General features: G+C 44.3%; 1 protein-coding gene across 10 annotated transcripts in view; it reads right to left on the reverse strand.

Moving 5' to 3' along the window:
- eya1 (EYA transcriptional coactivator and phosphatase 1) overlaps positions 1-1,464 on the reverse strand; it is a 48,035-nt gene extending 46,571 nt beyond the window's left edge. For 3 of the 10 annotated variants that reach the window (XM_057013255.1, XM_057013247.1, XM_057013246.1), the window contains exons 1-2: positions 1,217-1,464; positions 469-549 (exon numbers count right to left, since the gene is read on the reverse strand). The gene's annotated coding sequence lies outside the window, so the exon portion shown is untranslated. Of the gene's footprint in view, positions 1-468; positions 642-1,216 lie in introns of all 10 variants that reach the window. The other 7 variants (XM_057013260.1, XM_057013257.1, XM_057013249.1 and 4 more) reach the window with 4 other exon arrangements.
- Between the last annotated feature and the right edge of the window lie 15,909 nt (positions 1,465-17,373).

The following is a 17,373-nucleotide window of genomic DNA, read 5'->3' on the forward strand; positions in this document are numbered from 1 at the left end:
CAAAAAAGTGTCCCAGACAGAAGAAAATGAAGACAAACTGTATCGTAGTGGAATGGGAAAAGCAGAGGGGAACACAATCTTTCCAAGGCCCACTGGTCTGAGGGAGGAACAATATGTGTGCTTGAGTCAATCCAACACCGACTGAAGAGCAAACGTCCGTTTTTAACCTGTGATCCATCATTGTCAAGCATGGAGCGGTGCAAAAAGGAAAATAATTAGATGGAAAAATGGACTGTGGCCTGGGGCAGAAAGAATGAGAGTGAGACACAGGTACAACTGCCGCTACCTTAAATGATACTTTGATAAAAGCATGCAACTCCCACCTGCAGCACCATTCTGGTGCAGGACAAGCCTGCTTTTCTTACAGAATATGCTACTGGGTCAAATGTGTGCCAGCTGAGAGGCTTCATTTGTTTTCACACACATTGTCAATGGGTGTGTATCTTTAAAATGTATGGTGTAGATTACCCTTATGGCCAATGCAGCTGAGGTGGTTCACTCATCTGGTAAGGATGCTTGTCCAAACCCCGTCTGCCTGGGGAGCTATCCCTAGGATAAAATATGACCGAGAGATTATGTCATGTCTCTCCTGGGTACCTTCTGGAAGAGATGGATGCTGTCAGGACAGTGTTCCTTCAAACCTGAACACAGATAATCAGGTGAAGGAAAATAAATCGATATTTCAGACTTTACCTGGGCAAGTAAATGGACACACCAAAGCAAAAAAAATATTGATTTTGAAATGCAATTTTAAATGTATCCTCAACAATGAGCGTATGGAGTGGAAGTTAGAGCATGGAGCCATAAAAACATGATTTTGTTACAAAGAGCAGACACCAAGTCAGGTGAGGTCTGTCGTCATCTACTGCATAAATTAGCGGTCAATAAAGATCAAGAGTGACCAATCACAGCGCAGGAATCCAGGTGGAAACTCTTGCAATTTAAAACGACTATAAATTGGAGTTTGCAATTAGGGTCTACATAATGAATGTTAGGCTTTTTAAAATGAGGTATATGTGATAGTGACATTAAAATATGAGAAATTAAAGACTCAGGCTTCATCTGTCTCCGCCCATCCTGCAAAGCCCTTAACATAGGCTACATGTAAACTTCCTCAGACAATTGAAAAATAAATGAACTATAACCTGGATTGTAATTTAAAAATCTGATTTCTAAATAAAACGACAAACGCGTGGTTACTGTTGTGGCAACTTACCGCCACCGCTGTCAACCAACGCAACAAGTCCGTGCGTCCATTAACTTTTCCGGACCGGCAGCTCCTCCTTTAACCCGCTGAATAGCTGCGACCGGGACAGAGAAACACCTAAAGTGGGGAGAAACACCAACATTTACCGCTGCTTTTCAATAACCGACGCAAAAGTGATGGAATTGGTTTGGCCGCGGAAGGTTACAGGGAACAACGGCAAATTAGATCCGTTCGCGTCGGTGTACGCGCGCCACCCACATACAACCGCGCGAGGATAACTCGACGTACCCACGTGCACGCTGAGGCGTATTACAGACGATTTTTAGGATTATAAAATGTGCAAAAGGGGCATCATAATGAATTAGAATTTGAGATTTTATTCTAACTAATCAATTCATTACGGCAAGAAATACTCGATAAAAGTGTAATTAGTGTGATATACTGGGAATGAAAGCGTGTGGTGTTTTCATTAATACCTATGTCTCCAAGGTGAAATACTTTAGAGTAGAATAAATCCCTGCACAGACCTATAATTTCCTGATTTTAGTCTTCCTTCTTTTTGCTCTCATACAGAAAAAAAACATTCAAAGCCTTTTACACCAAGATTAAAAAATAGACCATTCATAAGCGCTGAGAAATACCTGTGCAAAGTGTTTTGTTTTTTCTGCATAGAACTGCAGCACTATGTCATTTCGGCCTTGTTGGAAACTCTACATAAGAGCTTTCTACTATTGTTTAGTTTTGAACTTTACGAAGAGACAATTGCACTGTTTTATTAGACACAGCAAGATATACTAGAAAATCTACCTCCTCCATTGTGAAAATAGTTTATTGGCATCTGAATGAATGCAGCACATACTTGCCTGAATTGCTTCTATATATAAAGCAATTGTCATTCTACTCCTTTGATAATATCAACTCATTAGACTAGATGATTGGATAGACAAGCCTTAACAGCCTTCAGCAATACATCACAAGACAATTCTGATGATTTGTTGCATCAATTGGCTCTTCATCTAATCTAATTTTGGTTAGAAAATGCACTCATCCAAAGGGTCCAGTCCAGGCCTTCATTTCAGCACCACAGCCCACACACCTTCAGATTAAGGGATTCGAGTGGATGGAAAGCGCCACATATCCTTGAGAGCATTTTTTAATTTCTTGCTGCTCCATCTGTTGAAATGATAAAGTGCAGCCATAATGGAGTGCAACAAGATTAAATTAATCAGGTTTGTCCATTACACTGCCGCGGGCTCTTCACAGATGATTGCAATTTTCTCTGTCAGGCCCATTATTGTAAGATCTGTTTAGTGGCTTGATGCAATTAAAATGGACTTAATGTAAATTTAACAATACAAATAACACTTCTGTCTGTGTATGTTTAAAAGGGGTGTGGCTGAAGGCTCCTGAAGTGCAACGGTAAACACCTACTGTAACCATTTTTAACTTCAAACAAACCCGAGTGCTATTTGATTAGCGTGGACTCAGTGATCAATAACTATGTTTCATGTTTTCATGTTCTCCGTGATGTCAAAAGATCCGGTTGCACGGACCACACTTGTCTGGACGGCAGCAGTAAGGAACACAACACCTTCCAGAGACATATCATGCTGCCCATAGATCATTTGGACCTGCAGTGGGGGTAGGGGGATTTAATGGAGCTGCGCTGATGAAAGCATATAAAGTGCACATGTATGAATCTCACGGTTCATTAGAGTAGGTGAGAAAGTTGCTTGAGAGATTTTTATTAATTTTTCCCAGAGTTGATCTAATATTTTCTTGATTGGTTGCTTCCTCCTGCTGGATCAGGTCACTGCCAGGGGACAAAGCCTGCAGGATATGCGCTTAGCAGGAGGAGATCTCGGCCTTGCGCCATACGGCTCCCACTGCCACTAAAACACGGGAACTGCTGAACTGCAACCCTAAAAATCTCAGATGCTTTTTATTCTCAGCACCTCTACAATCTGTGATTTATGCTGCACTGTAAAATCTAACAATACACTGATGCGTTCTCGGCATGTAGACGCTTTTAAGGGACCAGCATTGCAGCAGTCCTTCTGACGTGACGCACATTTTTCAGAGATGTGTCCTGACCCTTCGAGCCACATCTGTTTTAGGTGGTTTTACAAGATTTGAAGCAGCTAAGCTTAAGGTTATTGTGGCTAAATGAAGAATTACCATAACCAATCAGACAATGCACATTATTACATTATATGCTACATTTCATTTTAGGGGCAGGTGTTTTGTGTTAGTCTCATATCACATTACAAGGAAGTAAGTGAAGAAAAGTGCCTTTTTTAATATACAAATGCATTTTTGTAACATTCAAATATTAGATTTTCTCCTTAACCCACTTTTTAAAAACCACACAATAAGATTAATGCTACCATGTGATGCCCAGGTAACCTGAGGAGGTATGCGCCACTGTGTTTGTCAGAGGCACCTTTTGCATGTGGTGCATTCCAGCGGTCAGAACAGGCCAACAACAAGCCAATCCATCACGTTTCCCACACCAGTAATTCAGTAGGTCTCCCATTATCTCCTTTGTTACCCAGAACACAACAGAAGAGGACAAAGCAACACGCGAAATAAGTCCTGTTCACTGATTTAACACAGGGACATATTTTTTATGCATTAAAATGAAAAACGAAAATTTGAAACCTTCTTTACTGACCCTTAAGGAATGTTGGTAATGTCTTTAAGCGGGCTATCAGTTAAAAGCCTTGAATTATAGAGCATAAATGTAAGGTTTGCTCAATAAATTCACAATCATATTTTATTTATTGCATCATTAGAACCGTTTAAAATGACACCATTGGTTAAACTTTGTGTAGACTAACAAAATACAGCAACAAAACTCATGTCATTGAATAGAATGGTGAAAATTTATTTCTACCTGCTCAATAAATAGAAAAGCGACCAAACAGTGATGATAAATTGCTTTTGTGGTGTATGGCCTTGGGGTGACGGTTGTCCAGTTGCCAAAACAAATATGCCTGCACTGCAGGTACTAAAACCTGGAAAAAATGCCGTTCAGTTAGTGTCATATCAGCAGCTCTGTTGGAGAGGACTGGTGTTTGAGACTGAAGTGAAAAATAATGAGACGCCCATTCCAAAGAAATATTCAATACAAACACACAAGTACCAGCGCCAATGCCAGAAAATTCCCCACAAAAAAAAGAAACATTTTCAGGTCCGGTCCAGGAAAATTTGTAGCAGGGTGAAGTACTCCAAAACTGCTCAGTACAATTATTCAGTATGTTTGGATTCTTTGAAAAATCCCTTGAAGAAAAGTGAACTTGATTACGCGACCCTCTCTCTCTGTCCTGACGGTTTACGGGATGTGCTTTTTTAAGTAAAACAGGCGTCTTCTGAACGTTGCCAAAAAAGAAAAGGATCTCTGTGACAAAATAATTTTGCTTATAATTGGAAATCTCATTTGGGTCGAATAATGTGTTTAAAGGTTAAAATGTCAAACCATAGGGAGGTTACCTTATAGTTGGAGGCAATGCTTAATCTCACTCCTGTCTTCATAATATCTCATATATGTCACATTAACAGGGATTAAGGTTACACTTTTAAGTATGTGGGGAGTATTTAATGATAATAAAACTATTGTTTTTAAAGGAATAGGACTTTGGAGAACGTCTAAAAGCATCTAGAACCAGTTTCAACCTTATACAGATCTTTGCTGAATGTCATGTACCTTCCGCAACACTTGAAAAAAGACCCTACACACTGAATATAAAGTGTTTTCCTCACAGCAGTAGGTCGGCAATAGGTGTGGCTGAGTCTGCAGACGGATAGTGATCATGTGGATTAAACTGCATTTAGCCACACTTGTCTCATGGGATTTTTCTTGGCTACATGAGAGTGGACACCGAGCCAAAGCCCAGCTCAGTATTTTGACAGCAGAGCCAGAAAAAACAAAAGTGTTTTGAAAAGAGAGAGAGGGAGAGAGAGAGAGAAGGGGAGAAAATAAATGAAGATGTAGTGGAGAGAAACAGTAGTACCTCGGCCACTGCCTTACTCAATCCATATGCAAGGCTTAGAGGCAGGAAATACCCACAATTCAGTGTAATCAGGACAGAGGCCGCCTACTCCATTGGAACAGACCTGGTGGAACTGATTGGGCACCATAATGCAAGTAAAAGTTAAATATGCAGCCTACTAAAAAAAGGGCTTTTTACTTTTAGATGTAATTACAGGAATGGAAGGCAGCAAGTTCTATCTCCCATGAACTTTTGAGTGGAAATGAATTTGCGAAGGTTTTTTTCAGGTTAACTAGGCTGCACAGCACCGTTGCCACACGCTCTCTGTTTCAGAGCGACACGGTGTGTTTGACCGCTGTGTGGCCACATGTGTAAAAACATCCCAGACCCTCGTCGATGTGCACTCGGCCCTCTTTGAGTCACAAAGAAACATTTGTATTTTGCTCAGTTGCACAGCTAATTCACAGTCTGTGGCATTCGACCACGAGTGAGACTTCAGCAGAGCCACTGACAAAGCGCTTCTTTACGCAGGCAGCAGTTGTTTGACAGTTTGGTGGGTTTGTTCCATGATGAGGGAGAACTGCTGGTGTGTTGAACCATAATAACACTTCCCCCCAAACGACTGTGCTGTAGCTCTGTGAGAGGGGTTTCCCACTTATATAAGCTGGATTTCTGTCTCTGTTGCTTGACATTTATGGAATTCGAGGAGCCTGCGTGTTTACAGAGATATGTTTGGGGAGAGCTGAAGGAAATAAGGGTCACAACAGCTGGCAAGGTTTGTTTGAAAAGAAGGAGAATCTCCTGGTTCAAGACATCTAAATCTGTCGGTTTTAGATGCATCGTCACTATGACCACACCGGGCTGTTTTTTTTTTTTAGGATTTTCTTCTCTTCCTCTTGCCTGTGGACAGAGGGCAGAAAAGAGGAGCAGGGTTAGTTATATAGTTGATTTGTACCTCTTGAAACGCTCAAAGGTCCCCAGTGGCCCTCCATCCCCTATCCTCACCTCCCACACAATTCCCAGGTCAACAGCGCTCTCAATATGAGGCGCGTCTGGTCTACTGTGACAGCATATGGTTATCCACTCACGGTGTCTGCAGACAACCGTTGATATATCTCCAATGAACAACAAAGTAAACTAAAGCCGGGAAGAGTGCGCTCTATATACGCAGCACACCTGCCTGAGATGGGAGTGGTGGATTATTTAGATCTTAATGCTGACGCTAAATTCGTTTCAGATCAGGTGTTGTGCCTGCGATACTCTTTAAGAGGGTTCTTATGTCCCAGAGAACAATCTACATGAACACGAAAACCTGGAGTTTCCCAGCAGAACACTGATTGTGCTGTTATTCACTTCACTTGTCAGTGGTTTTAATGTTGTGGCTGATTGGTGTATATATACACTTTTTCCCTCTTTCCCCCAGAATCATAATATTCCCCCTTTTTGGCAGTTGGATGTCTGGTAATAAAGGAGCTCCACTGTACTATAGGCGAGCAGAGCGTAAACACACTAAATTAGACACTGATTACATCATATTCTGAATCAGGGGCTCAGAGGGCATCACATGAGGTTTTACGAGCGCTGTCAGCTACCTTTAATATACGCTCGCCACGGAGATGATGTTTACTTTTGAAAAACAAGCGCTCGTTTTGCCCTTTAGAGGCGGCGGTCCTTAAGTGCTCGGCAGCCTCGTGCAGATGTGAGCAGTGTAAACACCCAGTCATCATATTAGAATGATGTAAGCCCAAATGGTCTGCAGCCTATTACCACCTCCACGACTGCAGCACTTGGCGGTGCGTCGTCTCTATCCGATTTGATCGGCTGATTGGATGATGGACGGACACGTTTTGCACTGACGGCGGAGCCACGCGGCGACAGTTTGGCAGCACCGGTGGAGACTTGTGCCGGCGCAGATAGCATCTCTGAAAGGCAGCTCCCCTGGGTTAATGGGGGACTGATCCTATTAGGGCCCCTCCTCTGCCCCACTCTGCCTCTGTCTGCCGGAGAGCACCCATCATTGCCCAAGGATGAGACTAATGGGCTCCTAGTACACCCAGGAAGTATGATACTTTCCCACTTTTGTGCGTCCTACTGGCATTCAGGTAAATAGGATTTTGTTATTTGCCTTTAGATCTTTTGTTTTCCTGAAATTACAAATGGTTTCCATCTTTCTTTTGAGTTCAAAGGTACCTTAATGTCTGGTATAGGGCATTTTTGTTGTTTGTGTTCATTCATACTTTAAAATGGTAAAGTTAAAATGCAACAAAAAAATAAATGAAAAGTATTTTCCTGTTTTCCAGCATGCAGATGTTGGAACAATGTATATAATGAGAATGGGCTGAGTCTTGCTTTTTCCACATTTCAGTGACCAGATGTCTCTGTCTATGCGTCCCTCTAGTCCTGATGTCCAGGATCAGTTGTTCTCTATGGGTGCCCTCACATTTCCCTCTCAGCACAGTGGACCATAAATCCCCCCACCTCCACCCACCCACCCTGTCTGGTAGCAGTAAAGGACGCCACGACTCGAAAACATCTCGAGCAAACGTAGGTCAGGTGGAAAGGTGAGGACAGTTTAACGGACCCTCCTCAACAAGCTCCTCTGTTGATCCCGAAAGAATTTGTTTCTCTTGCTGGACCTCCTTCGCTGGATGTGCGGGGGAATAAATTTAGGAAGCCACATTAAGAAGTGTAGCGTTACACACGTGATTGAGCTCTTCAGAAACCGCACCGAGCAATCAAGCCAGCCTGAAACCCATATTCATGCGCAGTCTAAACACAACGGGAGCGCTGCAATATAAGACTATTTTAAACTAAATTAAATCAACAGCCATAGACGCTGTTTGAACTTTATATGATTTACGCAATTTGCCAACTTGTATGTTGTTCTAACAGCTCGGCTCACATCAGCCCAGTCACCGAAGAGGCTGCACCACAGGAAACAACAAAACCAACCCTCTCTCAAAATCAGCAGTAGTACAATAACTTCTACGTGCCGCTCACTTTTTTAAGCTTTTAAGACCCCGCTGTTTTGTGAATCACGCTGGCTCTGAGTTTCCCGACCTCACTATCGTATAAAACATCCTTATTGCACATGTGCTTGATAGTGAAGGTCAAAGGAAAGAGTCTTTGAAGGTTACAAGAGTGTGCATCTGGGCTGCACTCCAGGCAGCAGAGCTGCCGGTTATTTCCCTCTGTGGCTTCTGAAAGGCAGCAAAAAGACGTTGACCTAGGCCTCCGTAATGGCCCCTCAGTGGCCATCCAGTCTGGCGATGACCATCTTCAGCATATTTGAGGCCAGAGCTTTTGACATTTTTACATTCTGACTTATGCGGCTGGGCGGCGTCAGCGAGGGTGAATGATGGGAGAGAACCTGCCCTGCGTGAGACTCCAGCCGAGATCACAAATTGTGCTTCAGGTTTTTGGAGGACATCAAAAGGCGGTTTCAAAAGGTGACTCACCCTTAGCGGGGAGAGCTGATGTATGGTCTGAGGCTCACTGAAACGTCTTGAACAAACTCTCACTGCACCGCGTTTGACCTTTTTGAACCTGGCAGCACTCGGCTCCGAGCGGCGCCCTTATTTTGACAGAAGGCCAATAATCTTAGTTTATAAACCCAATTACACGTGCTGCAACCTTCACGCGTTTAAAGGCTGTTTGGTTCTCAGATCAACCTCTTTGCTCTTTAGTTTGTTTTGATGATGAAGAGTGGCAGAGCGTAATCAAACACTGTGAACTTTAATGGCGTTCCGGGCCAAAAATTTATGGTTTTGAGTCAAAAGCCGCGTCATACACCATGATAGTCCCTGTTACACCCCTGTTATGGCTCCCAGTTCTACGTGATTGTCGAAGGCATTGCTTTTGACAACTCCACTGAGGTAGGAACAGAAGCTGGAGTATTTGCTTTATATTACAGCAGCGTCACTTACGCAGAGAATATGGATTTCGAAGCATTTATACCTGCAACAACCGGGTCCATGATTACAGACATTCATGCACTCGCTGTAGATTATGATCTATTAAGTGGGGTTCCTTTTGTGTCTTTGAGTGGAACCGTATTGGAAGGTGGAGGGCGTTCTTCATGGAGATGTTCAGGGTTTGTGTGAACGGGACTGAAGGTAATTCCAGGAGAGGCCCGTGTCTTAATAAAAAAAATACAGAGATAAGAGGGGGCTCGTTCCAGACAAAGGTTTTTCTATTGCGAGTGGAGGTGTATTGAGGCACTGTTTTCTGGCAAACCACAGTAGATTCATGGAGCTATAGGCCTCGCCTTCCATGTCCTCTCCTCGGGTTTCCTGGCCTCGTCACACCGCAGGGGCCCTCTTTGCGCTCCTTGCTCTGAATGGGCGAGGGCTGATGCTAAGATTTCAGATGCTGGCCAGCCCTCTGTGAGGGAACAGGTGTCCCCTCTGTCTGCCTGTAGTTGGGGGTCCCGCCGTGGAAGCATGGGAAAGGGCACTCACCTCCGAGGTTCTACCCCAACGGACAGGTAACAGTGGGTCTTTCAGTGCCACCTGAATGCAACTTAATTGACATCCTTTAGGAACCACGGGAAGTGGCTGAAATTAGGAAATAAAGGGCGGAAATTCAGCAGGAGTCAGGACGTGAGGAGTCAGTGGGAATAAAGAGAAAGTGTTCTGATGTGCAAATGAGATTTAAAGGTGATATCTGGGTATACCAACCATAGTCAGTCAGCCTAGATAAAACCATTAGTCAGTTTTCTGAGGGGATTCTTAGGGTCTGGTGGTGAGCAGACCATTTTAGGAGAGATCAAAAGCACAAGAGCTTCAGCCCTGAAGCAACCGACCCATCAGTGTGACCTGTGATCAATGGAGCAGGTGTGGAGGAGAGCACCGGGGCAGGGAAGCTTCCCCACCAATGACACCTTTAAGGACCCTTTGAGGGCACAAAATTTGTACTTACCGTCAAGATAGGGGGATTATTTTCCACCCACTCAAGTGAAAAACCTGTCCCAGAAGAAAAATAGGCCTGGTATTTGGTGCTCGTGACACCCTGCGTGTGTGAGTATAGACAACTATATCAGGCTCGATGAGTCTCCAGGAAAACCCACATTTGCAGATGTCATTTGTGACTGAAGTTCCGCTGAGTGATAATATATTGACTGGAATGCCACTGAAAACAGTTTCAAGCTCCTCCCGGATTCATTTGCACTGACCCAGAATGCAGTATTTTCTTAACACGAGCAGCAGGCCGCTTTGATGCTATCTCCCTGTGCAAACAGCGGAGGGCCGGCTGGCCCCTGCCCCGCCTGCGGCCGCCGAGGATGGCGTCGATTAATCACAGCTCAGTCTGAGAGAGAGCGCTCATAAATCGGCCTGGCCTGGCCTCAAACAGGTCGGTCCCATGGGCGCAGCGCCGTCATTTATCAACACTCTCCTCGCCGGATGAGGAGTAAATAAAAGTCTGAATATGTAGGAGAGAGGAGGGGGCGGAATGGGGAAGTAAACCAATTCATCTCTCAGTGTTTGTTTATCAGGTGTTGTCTGTAAAATACAGTTTTTGGGAGTAAATGATGAGGGTTTTTTGTTTCAATAATCCACTTATTCCCTATTATTTTCTTCTAAAACTGTGAAATTACACTGTAATGTAGTCCTTCATTGAGTTGTTCTTTTTTAAAGAAAGCAAAACATTATTTATGATTAATTGACATCATTTATGATCTCCGTGCGTGCAAAGAGCAACATGTAAATGTTCTGAAGGTGTAGAATGCAGCAACTGTGATGAGCAACAATGTGGCCCCACGGCTGCATTATGTTTCCCTCAAGTGGAGATCAGGAAAAATGCATTTGATTCACATTCACTCGCACTCTCATCTGATGCACGTTTATCATCTCATGAATTTGGGTTCGGCTCCAGCTCAAGTTTCAGGATTTTTGACCATCCGTATTTGTGCACATTACACTGTGTTTCCTGGAGTTTTCTCTAATCTCGTTTCTGAGTCTCGGAGACGCGGCAGCAGGAAGCGCTATCTTCCATCATCGGCGTTCACCGGGCCTTTCCACACACTGGCAGCCCCACAAAGCCTGCGTGGAGACAGATGACAACGCCACAAAGACAACACAGGTGGCTGCAGACCACCTGGAGGAGAAATGCCCGGTCTGACTAAGATATGGAGTCACGGCGGAGAGGTCAAAATCGAGGCTAAAGGAAACGGAGGAATAATAAAGATTTTGAGCGGAGATAAGAAAGAGATGGGTGAAGTTAGCAAATAAGTCAGGCAAAGGAATACAAACGCAACTAGAAGCGAGTCTGAGCAACTATAATGAGCAACTATAATGAGCAACTATAATGTTCTTACTGCTCGAAAAACTGCACAGTTTTGGTATTAGGCTAATGCTAATGCCTGAAAACAGGGACTCTTGGTTAACTTGGCCCTGTCCAAAGGTGCAAAAGGCTTAAAAGCTTCTAATGCTCCTTAAAGCACTTCTAATTTCTAATATGTTTGTAATGTTAAAATTAAAAATGTGCTCCTTTGAACAGCTTGCCCATATGTTGCTTCCGGTCGTTGTGCTATGCTAGGTAGCTAACAGGCTGCAGCTTTGATGTAATTTGCTCATATATTATTTCTGGATTTGCTTTGATAGTTTAGACAGTCAGACAGTCCCATAATAAATAATGTCACTGACGCTATAAAAAGAATTTTTAAGAAGTTAGATCAAGCATAAATGTAGCGTCCATGTGATTTATAGGGAAGGATAAACTGGTCAAAGCCAACTTCTATCAACAAACCCAGGGAAGAACTTGTCTCAAATGTCACAATAAGAGAGCTATCATCAAATTTGACCCCTCTCTCTCCTTTCCTTTAACAATACCATTTTATAACGACATGGTCGGTCACACTACATATTGCGATTACATGGGCCGCTTTCAAGGGGGTTTCTCCTGAGCAAGATGGATCTCTCTGCGGGGCTCACATTCGTGCCCACCTTTGAACTCAGGGAGATGCTTTAGTAGCGTGACTTGAACCTATTCCCCACGTTGAGCCGAGTGAACATTTATCCACACGGCTCAATCCCCGAGGATCAGATTCTGGTGCCAGCAGATATTTTAATTGTCGTTTCACAGCTTTTTAGACTTTCTTTTTGGTTTTTTTAGAGATGAAATGAAGGTGAGAAGAACATGGGGAGAGACTGGGAACTCAGGGGAACAGGCAGCAGCTTTAGTGTTTAATAACTTCCTGTTTTTTTTTTTTTTCTCAATTTGATTTTTTAATTTATGTTATTTTTGCAGGTAAGAAAAATAAGCAGAAAAAGCAGAATCATCAGTGGTTTATGTGGTTAGAGTGTGTGATCTGTGTGACACACCATCCTAGTATTGCACAAACAGGCAAAATATCCCCTTTTAAAGGACAATCCGGGCTCTTTGGGGCATTGTTGCTCAGTTTTGAAGGTTTTTTATGGACAATATCCAATCAGACTGTGCAACAATAACAACAACTGCACATTATCTCTACTGGTGACAGTTTTGGACCAGTAAAATTTTGTTCCTCCCGACCTTAGAATCCCTCATGTCTATCATTGTAAGATAATATTCCCTGTGTGCCACGGGAAAACAAATATGGCCATTAGTAAACATCAATGCTTACATGAATGATTTATAAAAGACTGAGAAAAGTTCTTCACTGAAGGAGCTTTAATTCCAATTTTAGTTTTGCAGCATCAAGGACATGAACATTCCTTCACCCCAATGTAAGCTAACACATAACGATGCTGCTAACAGATGCTAACAGTATGCACCTCCATCCTTTTCTGTGCCCTCATCTACTCTTTTTATCCCCATCTTTCCTTTCCTCCTCACCTCATTGGTACCACTTCCTGTTTGGCGGGAGCACCTTCACCTCCAGCTCAAGGGCCCGAGTGTCTGCAAGCCCGCCCCGCAGCTGTCACCAAACCCAAACAGACACTCTTAATTGGCCTTCCAGACTTGAGGAAACTGGACTAAAATATTTGCATAAATTCGCAGAGGACGGGAGGAAATTGTTAAAACATGTGAGCAGACGCCGCTGTAACCTTACCCGTAGGAACAAGCGGCTCTTGGGTGCCACCCAGCGCCAGCGGTGCCAAGCAAGGCCGAGAGGGAGGTGGCGTTACAGGGGAGAAGAGAGAGGTGAGGGGTGAAAAGGTCACCCTGGCTGATCCTATTAGAGTGTCCCACCTTTTTCATACTGGTTAGAGCCAGAGGAGTCCTGACACAGCCTGAGCCACCCAATGGTATCAAATGGCCCCAACTTTCCTGTTTTTTTCCTTAGATTCCTCTGAAGATTTTTATGGGTTCTACCTTTTTAGTGGTTCTAGGAGTACATAGATGGCATGAGTAATCAGGCCTGTACACTGTAAAAGTTATAGCCATATTTATTTTAAAATAAAATATTCAGAGTACCTGAACTTTTTTTTTGAAATTGAAAAATTCTAATGTAAGAATAGTAAACACCCATCCTTGTTAGACCAGCTGTTTTCCTTTTAAGTACCACTACAGCCACTTTCAAGGTCTCAGACTCAGAATTCTATTGTTTTAAAGGGTCACAATCCATAAAGCTGCTGCAGGAAGGGTCCGCTCATAAATGCTTGATGCCTTTTTCGAATTAAAGATACACATCACCCGTCCAGATAGAGCCGCAATATCCCACACTTCTCTCACATTTCTGTTTTTCTAAATTAAAAAAGAAGGGGGAAAACTTAATCACCGCCGAGTTTTCAGCTGAGCTGAGAGGAAATTTGGGGATTTGGACCCAACTATAAAGACTTAACAAACCCAGGGAGTGTGTGCGAGTGAAGCGAACGGTCCGTTCCTAAATGAGATAAGGAGGCCTACTTTGGATCAGGCTGGAAGACTTTCAGGAAAACGTCTCGTCGTGATGGATGATCTGGCGTGGTGAGGTTCCGCTGTGCGAAAACTTTCATTCCTGCGAAGGAATCTGACATTTGTGGCAAACTTTTTTGGCTCTTTGAAGTCGTACTAATGTGCGTTAGAGCACATTAGCGTTATGCGGCAGCGTTCCAGCCCCTATCCTCCTCCGTCCTGGTTCCCACATCCAAAAAGTTGTGGGCGTTCGGTCGAAACCGCGACAGGGCACGGTAATTAAACTAGGCCGGACCATGTGGAAAAGGCATAGAGCTTTAAATGCACTCGCTGGACATAACATAAGCACCGTGCACATGGATCATATGGGAGTTCCCCATTTACAGGGGGTGCCAGCTGCAGCGAGACACTGCGGCGAGGTTTGTCACCTTGTAAATGAAAGAGGAGGGACGGAGAAAACGCGGGGAAGTCCACCAGCAAGACTGCGGCGTGTCTCTTTGTTGCACGCCAGAGGTGGAGAGAGCGCGGAGGCGGAGGACGGCGAGGCCGAGGCGCGTGAAGTAGCTCGAGCAGGCATCAGGTGTCTCTGGGATTTCAAAGGAAATTTCACGCTAGGAAATTTGGTTTTATGGTTCTGTGCTTGGAGGGACGGTGAAACACAAGAATAATATTGTTTTCAGCAGACTAATGTGAGATAGAGATGTAAATGGGCCCCTTGAAGCCTAAAGCACAGGGTGGATTATACCACAGAGTTTATCTATTGATCAGAAGTGTTTATCTCTGCTCTACAGGAATACAACATCGTTAATAAATGAGTGTACAAACAGCGGCGTTTGTGTTGTGTTTTATTTATTTTAATTCTAGAACCTCTTGAATAATAATGTGTCAGCTGGGTCAAATGGATCAATGGCGTGAGTCCCGACAGGAAGATAACAGATGAGAAAAGTCTTTGCGGCAGAAAGGGTGCGGAAAGAGACCGCGTGTGCATCTGCGGCGTAGTGAGAGAGGAGGAGAGCGTGTGTCCCAGCGATGCCCAGAGGAAGGAGGAAAGGGCGAGGGAGAGGCGGCGTAGGCGCCTTCTCATGTGCGTGAGTGTGTTTTCGAGATGATGACAGAACAAACGACCTCCTCTGTCATGCACGGCCTTGGGAATCCTCCGTGGACTTAGGGCTCCATCAGCCCAAGGGGAAGTGAGTGTGTGTGTGTGTGTGTGTGTGTGTTGGGGGGGGGCTAAAGCTGTCCTCGGAGCTGCCTGTTTGTCTCTTTCCACACCGCCGACTCCCAAACAGAAGGGCCCTGCACCTCTCCCACGGGTCAGGTCCATCTCAACCCCCGGCGAGCTTTGATCTGATGGACACAAGACGGGAGGCTGAAGGGGGCTTTTTGCAGTGTGTGTGTGTGTGTGTGTGTGTGTGTGTGTGTGTGTGTGTGTGTGTGTGTGACATACAGACAGACAGACAGATAGACAGAGAGACAGGGTTCAGGTCAGAAAGGGTCAAAGGCTAATGTCCATCTTTACTCTGCTGTTTTTTCTGGCTTCATAACAACAACTAACAAACAGTTGTACAAACTGAAGAATCCATATTTATTTATACTTATTAAAAAACAGTTTTAAGATTCTAACTGTGTTTTAAGCTTATTTCCCTCAGAGTTGCACGACCTAATGCAGCTACCGATGCTAATGCAGTTCCACAATAATATCCGACAAAAATGTATTTTTAAATCAGGAGGACGTCCTTCATCATTGTGAATCTAACTTGTTGTGACTGTCAACAACGTGACAGTGGGAATAAACAGAAAACAGTCTATTCAGCATTCTGAAAAAGTGCTAATTATAAAATCTGAATCGAGGAGTCTCTGCATGTTGTTGTTAGTGCTGCAGAATCAAAAATCATTCAATGATGCCAGCAAACTGGGAGAGAAGATGGTGAGGAATCAGATCGCTCCATGAGCGCTGCAGCCCGATTGCTCACCTGTGTTGCTCACAGAGATCTCCACCCCCCACCCCCCCCCTCCAGCCCTGCTCTGTTTTCCCCCAAAGGCAACCTTCCTGACCACCACACAGCCATCACCCTTCCAATCACTTCTACCCAGGACAGCCCTTTTTGAAGGCTGAGTAATTAACGTGCCATCCGATACGCCATCCGGCCGTGGAGGCTCTCCGGGGGGACACAGGAACACACATCATCTCTCCCTGCGTCGCGCACACATGTGCACGTGCACGCGCCAGACCGGCTACGCGCACAGACGATCCATCAAACAGCGTTAACTGGGCGAGCGTTGCTGTCAGCTGCGCCATGGTGACCCCGAGGTTACCCCAAAGAGACCATCATGTGCCATAATTGCAGTCCCCTTCAGCTATCTGGAACTGGATGGAGCATAAAAGTAATCCTAACGATGATGGCGATGTCTGCTTCAGTCTAATTAGTCTAATGGGATCGTTTGGCATTCCCGCTCACACGGAGCGGCGGACATGTTTGGTGCTGGTGTACAAATAGTGCATTTTTGATGCTTTTAGAAATTTAAAATGAGACCTTCTGTTCACGACGAACAAAATGAGGCAGCATCAGGAAAGAGGCCTTTTTTTTTTGTCTTTACCAACTTAAGAGATGCTGCTTTTGTTGCACCTGTGCGGAGCAAACGCGCCTCTAAGTCCATAAAACAGAAATAGAGACCACAACAGAACAAACTGCACTTTTCAACAGAGGTTTTTTTTTTTTTTTTTTTAAAACATCACGTTCAGCGTAACGACCATGAAATCGCTTTGATTTCTGATGTGGTCAAGGAAAGTTCAAGCCTCTTTAAAAAAAAAAGAAAGAAAAGAAAGTTGGATTTGGGGTTCAGTTGCATGGATGTGGCCTTCAAAGGCTCGACAGAACGCTCGGCAAAAGGTCAAAGGCCGTGCCAGGATGTCAAAATAAGACAGATGCTTTCCTGACATTGCTAAAACACTCGGCAGCAGCGATCGCACTGACCAGTACGATCCACTTTTGCCAAATTTTTGGAAATATACACCACCTAAAAGTGTGTTTTGTATCGCTAGCGACCAACTAAACCTAAATCTTTTTACCCTTTTCACTTTTATCTAAGGTGTCGACCATCTTCTCCTCAAAGATCCTGTTTGATGTGGCCAGGAGAGCCATGGGCAATGTCTCAGCAAAGAAAAAGCGAAAGAAAAAAAGATCTAATCCACAGTCACAGGTGTGTTACACCTTTGTTGCCCCAGCAGAAGTTCACAACAGAGCTGATGACAAAAGGCCGGGCCCCCATGCAGCCCATTGTGGCCTGGAGAACAATGTGAAGGCTGTGAAAGGCTAATCCCTCTGTGCCGCTGACAGGTTGGGCCTTTAAGCAAAC

This window comes from Takifugu flavidus, chromosome 17 (assembly GCF_003711565.1).
Source record: "Takifugu flavidus isolate HTHZ2018 chromosome 17, ASM371156v2, whole genome shotgun sequence".
Classification (NCBI taxonomy): Eukaryota; Metazoa; Chordata; class Actinopteri; order Tetraodontiformes; family Tetraodontidae; genus Takifugu; species Takifugu flavidus.